General features: G+C 37.7%; 1 pseudogene; it reads right to left on the minus strand.

Moving 5' to 3' along the window:
* Positions 1-14180: 14180 nt before the first annotated feature.
* LOC102862059 lies at positions 14181-14760 on the minus strand (annotated as a pseudogene).
* Between the last annotated feature and the right edge of the window lie 2003 nt (positions 14761-16763).

Consider the following 16763-nt stretch of genomic DNA (forward strand, 5'->3'; position numbering starts at 1 on the left):
CTATGTCTAGAATATTTATCCTTATGTGTTCAATTTCATTTTTGACAATTTATAGTTTTTTTTTTATTTATGTCTTGTAAAATCCAAATCTTTCTTTATCAGTTGATGTTTGCAGTTATTTCTCCTCATTTTAAGCCTTGTCACATCAGCAATTACACAGCACTGAAAAATAATGAAACATTACACTCCATAGGTAACCCAGAGGACATTATGCTGAATGAACTATCTCAGTCACAAAAGGACAAACACTGCATTAACACCTCTGTTGTAAAGCAGGACATAGGTGGGGGGAGATTAGGAGAATAGAAAAAGAGGGGTAGATAATGAACACTGTATTGAAACAGATTAAGGAAAGAACTGTTTAAAAAGAATATATTATTAGGCATTGTATGTAAGACAACAGTCCAGAATAAGAGGTACATTGCAAAGAGGACTGGATAAGGGAGGAGGAGAAAGTGAGGAAGGAGTTTATGCAACAATAAATGAATATTAAAAGAAGAGAAAGAAGGAAGCTCTAGTGGCCTAGTGGTAAAAAGCTGGGATTTAATCCCAAAGGTGGTGGCTCCCATGGAGGAGGGACAATGTCCTCCCATGCCAGTTGGATCTGACCGGACAGTACACAATAAGAAAAGAGAGAGAGAAAGAAAGTGAATGGGGGAGGGGAGGAAGAAAATGTGTGACAACGAATGAATGAAAAGCCAACTTTTCTGTAAGCTTTCAGTAAAAGGTTTACTTCATCTATGTGCCAAGGTCGACTCTACTTTGAGGATGAAGTTCTTTATCAGCTGTGTTTTGCATGTTAAACAATCTAAGGGGCTCATTTACTAGAACTTAAAATAAAAAACAACGCTTTTTAAAATGGGTTTATATACAGTAATTCATTTACATCGTGTTTCATTCGTGTCCATTGTGTAGGGTTATTTTGAGTTTTTGTTTATTTTATAATAGTTTATTTACAAAAATTATAACACTTTGTTTTTCAGACCAGATTCTTCCAATTCCTCTCACCCCACCCCATCAGATTGTAAAACCCTATGATTAATCCCCCCCTCCCACTGCACATCTTCACCCCTCTGCTTCCACACTCCTCCCCTGCCTTGGCTCTTCATATTCTTTCTACAATAATGGTTTTTATACAATATTTTTCTCATGGGCCTGAGTTAGTTCACTCAGCATAATGCTCTCCAGTTCCTCCCAAGTTAGGTAGTAATTTACAAAATCATTGCTCCTGCGTGCTGTGTAGTATTCCATTGTGTGAATATACCATAAGTTCTCAATCCATTCGATTGTGATTGAGCATATGGGCTGTTTCCATGTTATTGCAATGGTGAAAAATGCTGCTATGAGCACTGATGTACAAGTCTCTGTTTGTGTCTTAGTTCTTATTTTCTCAGGGTATATTCCAAGTATCAGACAGTGTCCCCCTGCTATCCATAAAGTTTTCAAAAATCTATTATTTTAGAAGTGGTCACATCAATGCCCCTGTTCAACATGAAGAAGCCAGAGAGTCTGCACCCAATTCCCAAATGAGAAACCCACAAGTGAATAAGAGTTTGTTTAATCACCATTGAACTATGCTTACCATTGCCCTGCATCATCTTGTCCCCACTGGATCCCTTTCATTTCCTTCACCTGTTCCCCCCACCAACCAAATTGTGCAGCCCTGCAACTGCATCCCTTTAATTTTCACCCTGGCCCATCCTCACCCTTCTGCTCTCAACCTTCCCCTCATGTATCCTCAACATGTTTTTCCCAATAAAAATTTTTAAAAAGGGGGGGGAGTGGATGACAAGCTCTATTTCCTAGTCTATCTTGGTCTAGAAATCCCACTTAAATCTGTTCACTGTGGATGATTCTGGGTCTTGAAATATTAGTGGCACAGCTTTTAGCACCACAACACCATGCAAAGCCACCAAAATATGGCAAACTGATAGATAAGCAGTTGTTTTACATACAGTGTTTAGATTTCTAAGGCAGATATAGCAATTTATTAGATCAATAAAATATTGGGATAATTTGACAAATTTTGCCTCAACTAAATGTGTGGTGTGTTTTACAAAAGAAATGAAGGTGTTCACAGTGGAGGAAAATAGTCAAAGTGAAAAGGTCACCCAGCAGGTTGATTTTCAATAAATTTTAAACTATCAATCAGTTGCCATATGAATCAATTATTTCTTTCCTAGGCATATACCCAAGAAAATTGAAAACATCTATTCATGTAAAAATATTCAATGTAAAAAATGTCCATAGCAACATTATTCATTCTACTCAAAGCAGCAGAAACCCCGTCAAACGTCCGTCAGGAGATAAAGAGATAAATGTAATGTGGTGTGTTCATACAAAGCAATATTATTTACTCTGGAAAGACAAATTAGATATTGATACATGCTACACAATAGATAAACCTTGAAAACACTATTCTAAGTGGGGGGAAAATCAGGAATAGAAAACATATTTTATTCATTCATGTATATGGCATATCTAGGATTTTTAAAAAAATCCATAAAAGAGAAAGTAAAGTAATAGTTACACGGATGAGGAGCAGGTATTGGAGATAATGGTTAAGGATTTGTTTTCTGGGAAGTAATAAAGTATCAGAATTAGATGGAGTTCTAGTGACAGTGCCTAGCAACAACAACTGCTGCCTTAATACACCACCCATTTCACAGGAGAAAGATGGGCAGTCTCCTCCTGTTCAAGTTTCAGATTGTTATTGTTTTAAGTACCATCGAGTCAAATATAACTCATAATGACCCTGTGAACTGCAGACTTGAAGCCTGTCCTATGCTGTGCCATCCACATCATCTCTGACACTTGAGTCCATTGTTGCAGTCACTATGGCAGTCTACCTGGTTAAGGGTCTTCCTCTCCTTCACTGACCCACCACCATTCGAAGAACATTTTCCCTTTCCAAGGTATAGGTTCCTAGAAACAGGCCCAAAGCATGTGAGACCAAGTTCCCCAATCTTTGCCTCCAAGAAGCATTAGCTGCACTTTTCCCAGAACATAACTGTTTGTTCTTTTGGCAGTATGTGGGATTTTCAGTACTCTTCATCAACACCACCATTCACGGGCATCAATTAATCTTCTGTCATTCTTATTCATTTTTCACCTCTCAGATGCATAACAAGTGACTGGAAAAGATTCAAGTGCACCTTATTCTCCAAATTGACATCATTATTCTTCAATATTTTAGAGAGGTCCCTGACAGTGGACTTACCCAGCACAGTATGTCTCCTGATGTCCTACCTACAGGTACAAAGGGTATTGATAGCTTGTGGGTCCAAGTAAGATGAAAGTAACAATTATCAAGAGGTCATCAGCCTCTGAAAACCTGCTACAGTGCCAGCTATGAGTCCGTTCTGATGCAGCAGCACGTGATAACAACCGGTGGCCTAGTATATGGAGAGATGCACTACTGTGGTTGTGCCTCTCAGGTGATTAGAATCTACCAGCAGCATTTTGGAAGAAAGCTTAGGAACCTCCCATGCAATCTCAGAAGCCCAGTGGAGGGTCAGTTTTAAATTGATTCTAACTTGATGGTAATTAGTAAGAATGTGTGAAGGTATATATAAGTATGTGGATATACTAAAACCACTTAATCACATAAACTAAAAAGATGAATTTTATAGTGGTGGTTGTTTTTCTTGATTGTTGTTGAGTTGAGCACAACTCATAGTGACTCCATAAGCAAAAGACCTAATGCCTTTCTATAACTATCATCATTTCTCCAAGTTCATAGAGTTTCCATAGAGTGATGTACAAAGTGGAAGAGTGTTCCTCCAGATATAACAGCACTAGTTTCACTTAGCAGTGCTTAAGTGTCGTCAAGTAGAATACGACTGAGAGTTAAGTTTTGCACAAAAGATCTAAACTCCGTTCTATGACTAACATAATTTTTTACAGAATTCTGTTCCAAAACTACCATCATTTCTGTACATTTGAAGAGTTTAGACAATTTATGGAGTTCCAGAGGCATTTAGTTCTAGGAAGTGAATGCCACTCCTGCTTTCCAGCATAAAGCAATCACGAAGCTCATCCAAACACTGTACATGATGGGTAACCATTATGATATTTGACAAGGCTATTGAACAGTGTGCAGCTTCACAGCAACACCAAGTTGTTCGGTTCAGCAAATAGACAAAAGATTGCTGTGTCATTCAAGGAATATTCATTCAAAAATTAACGAATTTGACCTGAGGGCCTAGGCAAGGCTCAGGGATGCCTTGGGGGGAAAAGAGCAATAATACACATCAAGCGTGACTCCAAAGCAGCGCGATCCCAAAAACTTCCCTTTCCTTGCCAATCTGGACCAGCACTCGCAAACAGCAAAAAGCCACATGCCCAAAGTGGAGTCTTCCAGGCCTACCTCTGCTGGCAGGCCCCTTCCAACACCTGTGGGGTTTTAAGCCAAGGCCTTTGAGCAGATTTAAACCTGAGGCAAGGTTCTTGGGGGAAAAAGAGCAATAATACACATCAAACTTGACTCCAAAGAAGCAGAACCCCAAAAACTTCCCTTCACTTTTGCATATATTAAATAATTCAATAACTTAAGCAATTCTTCTTTCTTAATTCTGAGTTATTAGTACCTTGTGATTTCATGGTAGATTTATGCTCCATAGGAGTTTGAGGTCCCTCAGAAAGGACTTGAATCTCTAATCTCTAGGTTATCGGTGGAGCTTGTTAACAGTTTGTTGAGGCTCTTCTAGTCAGATTTTATTACTAGGATTCAGCAACATCTTCCTACCTAAGGAATCTTATACCTCACTTGACCCCTGGAGCATTTTAACAAATCTCTCAGGTAATGTTAACGCACAGAAAGTTTGAGAAGAAGTGTTTGTGGTAATGCTACTGAAAATCGAGCCTCTAGCAACAATCAGCAAAGACATCAGTCTTTAGTTAAACCAAAATTAACTGGTTGAAGTTGAAAGTGATGTCATTTTACTTGGATCCACAATCAACACTCATGATAGCAGTAGTAAAAATACAAAAGAAGTGTAGGGTTGGGAAAATTTGGGGTCAAGGATGTAAGTTTAAACACTAAAATGTATCCTGGCATCTTCATTTTCTTTGTATGCATCTGATAGTTGGACAATGAATAAAGAAGAATGAGCAAGAATCAGGCCCTGAATTTTGGTGACAATTTCTGAAAATCTTAAGGACGTAAACAACAAGTCTCTTTCTGTACAACCAGAAGTACAACCAGCATGTTCCTTACGGGCCAGGTTGGTGAAACACTGTCTCACATCCTTTTCTTGTGTCAGAGGTGATAAGGATGGCTCAGATCTGTTGTCCATAAGGTTGCTATGAGTGTTTGTGGACACCACAGCACAAAACAGCCATCGCAAGTTATCTGACATCACCAAATTAGCATCTCAATTCTTCTCCACGCATGCTAACCATTCATCTGAGAATCCGATGTTGTTACTGCCTCTAATTGTTCCTCACACTTCGCTCCAGCTCTCAAAGGAACAGCTCTGATTTATTGCAAGCTCTGAGTCATTGACTAAGCTTGCTTTTGGGCTCTAACTCTACTTCACTCCCTGCTGTCGAGTTGGTTCCAACTCATAGTAACCCTCCATCACATTTCTGAGGCTATAAATCGTAACAGAAGGAGACTCATCATCTTTCTCCCTCTGAGTAAAAGGCATATTGCAACTGACAGAGAGTGTGGGCTTTCAGTTGGCATCACATCACACTACAAACTATGCAACCAGAGCTCCTACTACATCTACCAGGAGTGACATTTTTTGTTTTGCTATTATAAGCAGAAATTTACTGTCTTACTGTGTCAGAGGTACATTCACGTTCAGGATGCAGACACTAGGAGAAGGTTTGCTCGATTGTATCTCATGGAAAGGTAAGCCTTTTTCAGCATCTGTATGCCCATCATTCTTTGAAGATGTCCGTGTTCCATGTATCTTGGCTTTCCTTGAGTCAAGAAGAGTCCCAAAGCTGGGATCTTGGCCCTAACAGACAGATTCCGTTCACTGGCAATGCTTTCTTGGTAGTACTGAGGTCCTAAATGTGACATTTTTGTAAACCATTCAACTTTGCTTTGCACCCTGCCACGAAATGCTGTGGCAAAATAAGAGACTATTCATAGTGTAGCCACGGTGTAACTGAGCATGACATATTTTCCACATTAACAGGAAACGTGTGCTAATTTTACAAAGAATTCCTGACATTCTGTAACTCCCTTTCTCTTAATAAAAAAAAAAAAAAGAAAAAGAAGAGGGTGAGAACATAGCACATTTGTTTATATATATATATATATATATATATTTAGTTTGCTCAGAATAAACTACAGTGTACTGTTTCAAGGACATGCATTATTCATTTCTTTTTTTCATTTCTGAGGAAGTTTGGAACACTTTGTCATATTCACCAGGAAGAGATTCTATTTTCAAAGGATGCTCAGCTCTAGTCCCTTTCCTGTTACTATGGAGTAGAATATTTCAAACAAAGCACGATGGATATTTACAGGATTAGGGAGTTTCCTTTTTCCTTTGTGTGTCTTGAACTCACTTTCTCTATTTCACCAGAATTTTTGTGTCTTTTCTTTACGTGAAAAAGACAATATATGAAGACTATATTAAATTAGAATTTTACTTAAAACATTAGCATCCATCCTCTTCCTGACCCCATTGTCTTGGTATACTTAAAACAAACACAGGTTATGAGTACTTTATATATGTTCATTCTTTAGCCACATAAAAAGAGCTTCCTTGAAGTAATAAACAAGTTTAGCTGAATGAAGGGAGAACACAAAAACTGAACAAGTCATATGTCCTATCTTTAAAAAAATACCAAACTTACTAATAACATACAAATAAAGAAATAAAGTCACAAAGATGGGAGAAAATAGAGGTATAGAAAAAATGTCACATTTTAAGTTATAAGTGTGAGAATGTAATGGAGAAACAAGTAATTTCTAGCATGGGTATAGGAATTGACAGCCAAGAGAAGTGACTGGGGGCTGGGGGTGGTGGTGAATAACAGTAGAATCAGAATTTAATTGAGTAATATTTTAAAAAATTACAATATGATGACATAAAAGTCTATGGGAAAAAGAAAATACTTTTTTTTAAGAAGATACCCTTTTTTGAAGAAGATACTTTTTTAAAGCACCATGAAAGAAGATGAGTAAAATATTGATTCTCCTCTAGTCTTTGTGGTTATTATTTACTATCAAGTTATAAGGTTTGGAAAGGGTTAAACCGGGTGGCTCCTTGGAGGCAAGGATTCTGAGGCTCCATGTAACATACTTTGGACATGTTTTAAGGAGAGACCGGTCCTTGGAGAAAGACATCATGCTTGGGAGGGTGGAGGGACAGAGCAGGAGGGGAAGGTGGATTGATTCAGTGACTGGTGTAATCAGGATGGGTGTGTCGGAGACAGTGCGATTGACACAGGACAGAGCAGAGTTTAGGGCTCTTGTACATAGGGTGGCTATGAGTCACAAGCGACTCGACGGCACATAACAACAACAACAACATCAAGTCATAAATGATGCATCGCTGATGCTCCAGGAGGCTTTCAGAGGCAATAAATCACATGAGAGTTGATAGCACATTTTTCTCCTGTGGAGCAACTGGTGGACTTGAACCACATACCTTTGTATTGGTATCACAATTCCTTATCTTTAAGCCACCAGAACCATTTGATTAATATTGTCCTATAGAGGCTGTGACCAGATCAATTGCATGCTATGATGACCTAGGAAAAGAAGAAAAGAGATTGAAACGCAAATAATAATACCCTTTGACTGAAACATCTAGGGAAGAGGAAAGCTTCTGTTCAACAGTTTCATTTTTAGGAAGTGAAATATTCTCCTAGCCTTAAACAGCCTGATGACCAAATAAAGATAAATTGATCTCCTTTGTAAGTTTTGGCAGAGTTCAGTCAGCTTTCAAGCAATTAGAATTAATTATGTTAATATTAACTAGCTATTGTTACAATATGTAAAAGAAAACAGCTTTATTTTAAGAAAATATCACAATTGTTTCTTTGTTCCTTGATTAAAGAGAAAGAAAGCAAGAAGAGCAGGAAGTTATCAGCCAATAAAAGGGTTGGGGGGAATCTTGAGACATACTTTCCAAATGAACAAACCAGATTTCTGCAATAGTAAAAAAATAGCAATTAGAGAAAGGAGTTACAACGTTTGTAGTACCATCAGAGTATCATGAAAAGACTAAAGGAATAAACATGATCATGAAATGTTTTCTAGAGATTTGAAAGAATTGTTTTATCGTCTGAGTGCAGTAACTTGGCTAAAGTAGAACTGGGAAACTTAAAGGAGCAACGTTATCTGTTCTAATATGTGTGGTCTTTATTCTCACAATAACATGATAAAATAATGTAATGTTAAAGGGGAATGATTCTTCTCAAATCTCCAAACATATTTCTCTTTATCCTTCGCCATTATTTTTGGCAGATGATGGTGAAAGCAAAATGTCTTTCATTTAACCACTTGGGCAGCTGTGGGTTCTCTTTCTTTATTTCCTCAATTAATGAATACACACTTCCTGGCAGCAAAGAATAGCGTTTAATTGTCCATGTAAATGAGCATTTAATTGACAATGTAAAATTCTTGAATAAAGCCAAGCATCTGAGTGAGGAGAAAGATATTCTCAAGAATTCTATAAAATCCATGCGTGTCATGTGGTCATTCTGCACCTGTTTTCAGAGGGGAAGAATTCCCAGGTCATATACAAGGAATAAACTTCTCTTTTCAAGTTGATTGTTTCTAAATGTAGCTCAACATAATGAATCCTCACAGTATGCTATTTCCTTTCAACAAACCACACAGATTCCTACCAATTTTGCTTTGCAAGTCAGTCATAGCCACTTTAGAATATCTGTATGTACATCTTTCTTCTTGAAAATTCATTATTAAGAGTAATTGCCTCCTCCTACCTGTAACCCTGTGCTGTTAATATTGTTTCTTGTTGGAATCTAAAGATTGTGTGAGTATGTGGGTCAGGGTGAAGGTTGAGCCTCTCTGCTTAAATTGATGATGATTTCAGCAACATTTTCAAGGTCACTCTGTGTTCCTTTGGGATACAGACTGAAGGCTCTTTGAATTTTCAAAATGCTGCATCCACAAAAAGAAATAGTGTCAAAAAAGGAAACTGCCTTATTTGTCTTAAATCTTGATTAGTTTGAAATGTCTGCCCTTGGCAGGTTGAAAGATGTTACCAATATATGAGAAGTCCCACACTCTGCTCTGAAATGTGCCTGCAGTTGAGAATTTTTAATATTTATGGGGCATAACCTCTATGATCACTTACTTCTCACAAAGCTATTTTGGGGCAAATGTTGATTGCCTGAGGAGCCGAGAACACATTAAACTCTGGGCTTAATATTGTATTTGCAATAGAAGAGTCATCTCTACTGATGACCAATGGACCATTGAGGCTTTATCATAAGAGAGGTGTTTGAACCATCTAGAAGAACAACCATCTCACTTGTAGAATTGCCTTCTTCCCGAGAGTTATGAAAGAGCTCAAAGTGCACAGCTACATAAGTGTGGTTGAAAGAAATAACACTGAAGGGCAATGCACGTTCAGAACAGAGTATTTTGAGTATCATTTCTTTCTTTATGACAAAATAATAATAAAGTTTTGAGGAAATATTTTAACCATTAAGGAGGGACATATGAGATTAGAATTATTGTTGAACCAAGTACAACATATTCTAGAGGCCCTAGAAGACATTAAGAGATAAATACTCAAGAGATTGACTCCCAGGAATCCTGCTCTTCTGCAGTACTTGAGACTCATCCCTCCTGTCTTTCTCCCTGCCTATGTATGGGGTTATGGGCATTTGACTATGTAGATAATAATAAATTATGGCCAACATTGAGAAGAATGGGAATTCCAGAATACTTAATTGTGCTTATATGGAACCTAGACCTAGACCAAGAAGCTATTACCCAAACAGAGCAAAGGAACACTGCATGGTTTAAAATTAAAAAAGGTGTACATCAGGATTGAATTACTTCTCCAGATCTCTTCAGATCATTATTCAGAGCAAATCATTCATGAAGCTGAACTCTATCAAGAAGAATGTGGCACTAAGATCAGAGGACAACTCATAAACAACCTACATTATGCAGATGACACACACTTGCTTGCTGGGAATGAGAACTGGAGGCACTTGCTGTGGAGGGTCAAAAAACGCATTGATAACAGTCTTCAATATGGATTATATTTCAATATGAAGAAAGCAAAACTCCTCACCAGATAAGAAGCATCAAGCTAGATAGAGAAAAGATTGAAATAGTCACAAACTTCCATCTTACTTGGACCAACAATCAACATTCTTGGTAGCAGCAGACAGGAAATCAGGAGACATATTGCATTGAGCAAGTTTGCTTCCAGAAACCTCTCCAAATTACTGAGGAGCGACAATGTCAGTTTGAAGACTAAGGTGCACCTGATTTAGGCCATGATCTTTTCAGTCACACTATGTATCTAAGAGCTGAACAATGAATGAGGACTAGAGCAGAAGATATGGTGCCTTTGAAGTGGGTGTTGACAACAGAACAAACAGAAACATCTTGGGAAAAGTGCAGCCAGGGTGCTCTGTGGAGGCAATGACGAGAAAGTTTCATCTCACATACTTTGGGACTATTTGAGGCTATTCCTTTCAAAGAAACATCATGCTTGGAAAAGTGGAGTTATGGCAAAAGAAGATCAGATGGATTGACACAGTAACTGCAGCAATAGGCTTAAGTATGTCATAGATGATGAAGATAGCACATGATAAGACAGGGTTCAGATCTATTGTTCATCAGGTCACTGTGAGTTGTACTTTTCCAGATGGCAACTTGCATCTCCTTTTTAAAAACAATTTATGACACTTTCCATTTCCTATTTTCTGCTACATTCTTATTTAACTGCTAAGTAAACATACACACAAAACATGTTGAAGTCTTTCATTGTCACATGTGCAGCTCCTCAAGGCCTTAATGATAAAACACCTACCTCAAAAAAAAATCTCATATTAAAAGGGAGGTGGTGGGACTTGATAAGAGAGATGAAGAATCACATGTGTGTAATAAAAATAATGTGCATTACTCACTTCAGTGTCTTCAAATGTAAAACGAAATACCCTAAATAGCCTAGCTTAAATTAATTCACTAGCAATGTAACCGCAAAATATATTAGAAGTGATGTATGATTGAGTATTATGGTTAGCACAGGAATCCAGAATTAAGGTTGCATAGAGAAGTGTACTCGGGGTGGGGGGTGAGGGAGAGGGGATGTGGGAATTGTATACTAATGAAGGAATTTTTTTTCCTCTTCGGAGGGAGAAGCGAGTTGGTGGGGAGGGGTGGGCAGGGAGAAAAGTGCGGCAATGAATGAATGGAAATCCAAAACCTCTGTAAATATCTATTAAAATTAATAATAATAATAAAAAATATTCTGAATGGACTTCATTTTTTTTAATCAAAAAAGAGGAGCTCAAATTGAAAGTAAAAATTTAAAAAAAAAATCACTCATTATCTTTGTAATACATACTGAATGTCTAGTACTGGCACCAGTATTTGGGTTATTTTAGTGACCAAAACCAAAAAAGACCTTGGTTTTGTGAGCTTGCATTATAGTGGGTTCATAAGTTGGGCAAATAGATAAAGCAGTGATAAGGAGTATTTAAGTTTTGGAATTCCATTCTTCACAGTGTTATCAATGATTTTTATAATCTACACAACCAAATATCTTAGACAAGAAAATACAGATAAACATCTATCTGGCATTATCTATTTTCAGACAATATCCATCTGGCATCAGTAATAATATCCCTTCTTTGACAGCTTCTCAATCCATCTTGAATTTCTGACAGTTCTCAGTCCATACACTACTATGGGGCAGAATATTTAATTGTGAACATATGAAATCTGTATATAAAGAGGTGATAATTTGAATTTACCAAGGTATACTCTACAGTTTAAAGTCAGTAAGGATGTCCATTGGAGTTAATATATTCCTTTGCAATACTGACTCAATTTTTTGCTGAGAAAATTACCTAAGAAGTTGACTTTGTGAATAATGTAAACTTGGAGGAAGACTTATTACCAACTTTAAACCTGCAGAGTACTCTACCTAATTTTTTGAAACTTAAGATAATTGAAGCACTTACTGATGAATATCAAAGGTCATTTGATCTTTGGGTATGGATTATGTACCAATTTGATCACCTGCACCTGGGATGGATTACATTACAATGCAAAGAACACAAAAATCTTCATAGCTGGACCAATAAGCAACATTATGATAAGTATATTTAAAAATGATGTTGTTAAAGATTTCATCTTAACTGGATCTAAATCAATGTCCATGAAAACATCCATCAAGAAATAAAATGGAGTAATTGGGAGAATAGAGTTGCCATCAAATAAAATGAAATGGACTGCAAAAACGAATAACTTTGAGGAAAAGGCAAGTCTTCTGTTTCAGATATACTAAGTTTGAGGTATCTTGGCATCCAAGTACATTGCCAGCACAGCTCTGAGTTCAGATATGTCATCAATATGATGCATCACATGGTACAGCTCAATCTGTTTTGTTAATGAAATATTGCATGAAGGAGACGTAATTTCACTATCTCAGCCACAAACTCTCAACAGAAATTCCAAAATGAAGTAACTTGACAAATTACAAAAGCTTTTATTCTCTGCCCTACTATACTTGAACTGGATTATACTTGATCATTTTAATATTCCTATGAGCTTCCATGATCTCATCAAGAATATGAAGAGTCTTGGATTAGATTCCCAAGAAACAGAGGGCTGAGATGGTAATCCTTACTCAAACAATCGGTTGAGGAAGTGCTTACAGGAGAAATGGAGCAGAAAAAGCAATATAGGGCATGGGGAAAAGTTAAGAAAGGCATTTGATATTGAGCTCCAACAGAGTTGATGTAATTTGAATTAAGGGAACAAACATCTATTACAGGGAAGTCATAACAAGTAACACTAAAATTTCTTGTGAAGTTCAGCAAAGAATTGGTGGCTATAACATAGTAGGTCTTCAGTGAAATGTTCTGACCTTCTCCTATCAAAGATGTAAGTCATCTACAAATATTTACTGATACTTGTATTCTCTTCTTTCTTGGTTTCAGTTTTGTTTGTACACAGGATGTTGTTGGCCCTTCCATTACATTTCCTTCTTACTGCTTTAGTTAGTGTCCGATGAATCATCTCCACTTCATGGTCTCTTGATATGTACAGAGTAGACACATATCTCGTAGGGTTTCCAAGTCCGGGATATTTCACTAGCCAATCATCACTTGTCTTCTGAGGCATCTCTGAATGGATTTGAACTGACACAATTTGGCTCATGGTCCAGCCTTGTTTGCATCACCCAGAAACACCTCCAGAATATTTAAATAATCCTTTGGGAGTGCACTGCTGCCCCTAAGACGGTGCCTCTCAGGTCATTTGAATCCACCAGCCACTCTATGGGAGACATAGACAGGCAATCTCTCCTAGTGCGATTTACAATTTCTGAAAATTCAAAGGACAGTCAGCTATGAACAGTTTCTAACTCAGTTTTTCTCCTTTTTAGGGAAATTCAAGGCATGTTTTAGTTTCACATACACTGCAATAAGCAAGGATTGGCAGAGCGCCCTCTTTGCTTATGCTAGACAGAACTCTTTTATTTCAGAATCGAACTTCTGCAACATATCAAAAACATGTTGATTCTTATGAAAACTCGGGTTTGTAACAAAGAAAAAGGGGGGGAAGAGGAAATTGATTGCAGAATTTATAGTTCTTGCTAATTTAGAAGCCGAAACATTTGACAATGGCTTTAGAAAAGAACAGAACATCTTCATACTCAAGAAAATTAACAAGTAGATTACCTTCAGTTTTTAAAATGTCATCAAGCTAGTGACCAGCTTTGTACATTATGCTGTCCTTTTTCTATGGTACTGTGGGACTGCTGTGGGTTTTATTTGTCAAGAACGAATATTTGTCATGAATCTACACTTAAAACTCTGAAGATATTAAAATAAAGACCAATTTGTAAAACTGGACCCTTTTAATGTTTTTTATAGCATAATAAATAGTTGTTTTGATTGCAGGACTTCTGTTTGGTAGCATTCAGAGGCACATGGTAAAGTCTGTTTCCTGACTGGCTGGTAGTCAATTATGAACTTGTATAAAAGTGTTATCAGACAGCATTTATACATCCATCATTCTCAGGATTATAGATTAACTGAGCACATCCCCCCAAACAACGTTGTCTCCTTCTGTCACAGTCCCAATTCACTCACATTAATTTCAGTGATGGTACCTTTGGTAATAAGACCCAACGTTGCATACAGTGGGGATGAAGGATTTCTCTTTACACCAAGTATTGATAGGCAAAATGTGGTTTTAAGTTCAGGATGTGGTGTTACAAGTGCCATCTTGAAACGCAAGCCCACTGATCTGATGATTCTTTAATATTTAAGTGGTTTTTCCTGTAAAACCATCTCCAACAAAGCAGATTTCAGCAATCTTCCTCTTCCACACTCTCTTTTTTCCTCTATCTTGTCGAAATTACTTTGAGTACTTCTGTTTCTCCCTGGGCACGGACTTTGGGTAGAGGGACTTCCCATTTCTCCCCCTTTCTCTTTGCATTTTTTGTTTAATCATGTTGGAAAGTACTTTAGCTCAGGTCTGCCCATCTCTGTCCAACAGATAACCAGGTACTGCCCCTGTGGGATCTTCTCATCATTCTTTTGTTCATTGTTTCTCTTTTCAAGCATCTTTTTTTTTTCTATCAACTTTTTTTTAATTAATTTTAATGAAAGTTTACAGAGACTTAGGGGTTCCAGTCGTTCATTGTTGCACTTTTCTCCCTGCCCACCACCTCCCCCCAATTCATACCCCTCCTTGAAAAGAAAAAGAGAAACTCTTTCATTGTTATGCAATCCCTCCCCGAAAGTCCACTCCACTATGCCGCCTTCAATCTAGACTTCTGTAATGACAAGAATACCTATTCATATGTCCCTTTTAAACAGTTCTCTCCCTCATCTGTTTCACTGCAGTATACATCACTCCCTCCCTCCTTTTCTGTCTTCCTTCAACCCTGATCTCAGTCCCTATGCAATATTTGTTCTATTGTGACTGAGATGTTTCACTCAGCACAACGCAGCATTAAAAAACAAGAAACTCATGAAACATGCAAAATGGATGGCCTCAAGCATCTTGATAGTCTTGCCTTTCCAGAGACAGGCTCCGTAAAGTCTCAGAGACCTGAAAATTGAGGGCTTCTTTGCACCCCGGAGACTGCGCCCAGGGGCCTTTACTGCCGTCACCATGTCACAAAATGAGTATATTGAGTTACACTGAAAGAACTATGGTTACCGTTTGGATTACCATGAGAAAAAGAGAAAGTCAAAAGGCTCGTGAATGCTCAAAGAAGGCAAAGAAGATGATTGGTCTGATGGCAAAGCTCTACCACAAGCAGTGTCATGCTGAGAAAATAAACACAAATGAAAAAGATTATTCTTAAATAGCTCCAATCTGTGTTTTTGTATATGTGAAAACAGACTACTGAAACAACTTTATGCTCATTCCTTAGGAAGAGTTGTTAGGATATGAAAAAAAGCACAGCGCCAATGTCTGGTCACCCTTAGCCATGAGAAGCTTCACCAATTCACCCCTGTGAGCCGCAAATATGCCAACATTTTTGATTGGAATCAAAATGCAAAGGGCTGTGGAAGAGAACTATTAAGGCGTCCTCTTAAATTAAGAAGGTAGAAGACTAGTATAAAATTTTTATTTTTATTGTTTGTTTTGTGTTTGGTTTTGTTTTTTTTTTTCCAAAAGATCAATCCTTGTATGAAAATAATGAGGGTGGAAGAGTAGACTGAGTGAGTCTTGATGGAGAAATAAGAGTGATTCCTTCTCTGTAAAATGGTAAGAGTACAATGACAGCTAAATTAGCCAATATTTGCAATGTTTTGAAGGAGGCCTGGTGATGTAGCAGGATGAGGTTGGGCTGGTAACCCCAAAAGCTATGTTTCTAGTCCACCAGACGCTCTGCAGGAGAAATATGGACAATTTCTTCCTAGAAAGATTTACAGTCTAAGAAACTCAATGCTGGGCACTCTAAGGCAAAACTTACTACACAGTGGTGAGGTATAAGAATTTAATAGTGATATTAGTGTCTTCAAGGGAGCTTGGGAGGCTTAATGGTAAGAAATTGTGCTGCCAACACAAAGGTACATTGTTTGAATTCACAAGCTACTCTGTGGAAGAAAGAAGGGCAGTCTTTTTCTGTGTGACGTACTACCTCTGAAAAACCGGTAGAGAGTCAGTTAAGGGTCAGCTCCAACTCAATGATATACAACAATAACAACAACAACAAGTGGTCTCCTGATGATATAGTGGATTATGTGGTGCGCTGTCTAATGAAAACACTAGTACTTAAAAACAACCAGCTGCTCTACAGGAGAAAGACCGTTAGTCAGATCCTGTTAAGATTTTTAGGCTTGAAAACCTAAAAGAAGGTTCCTGTGGGGGTGAGGGGGCGTCGATTTAAAGGCAACAGGCTTGGGACATAAAAGTACTTGGCATGTAATAGGAGTTTTAGATCCACATTTGTAAAAATCATTCAGGAACCTGTAAATTGGATATTTGATAAAAGGAGATCCACCCAGAAGGATAAGCGAGAGTAAAGCTTCACATGTTGGGAATTATACGGGGTATTTCACATTCATTTGCACATTTTTACATTCCAAGCAGCCTTGGGTGTGAACACTGA

This window comes from Elephantulus edwardii, unplaced genomic scaffold, assembly GCF_000299155.1.
Source record: "Elephantulus edwardii isolate Elephantulus edwardi_28Jun2011 unplaced genomic scaffold, EleEdw1.0 scaffold00150, whole genome shotgun sequence".
NCBI lineage: Eukaryota > Metazoa > Chordata > Mammalia > Macroscelidea > Macroscelididae > Elephantulus > Elephantulus edwardii.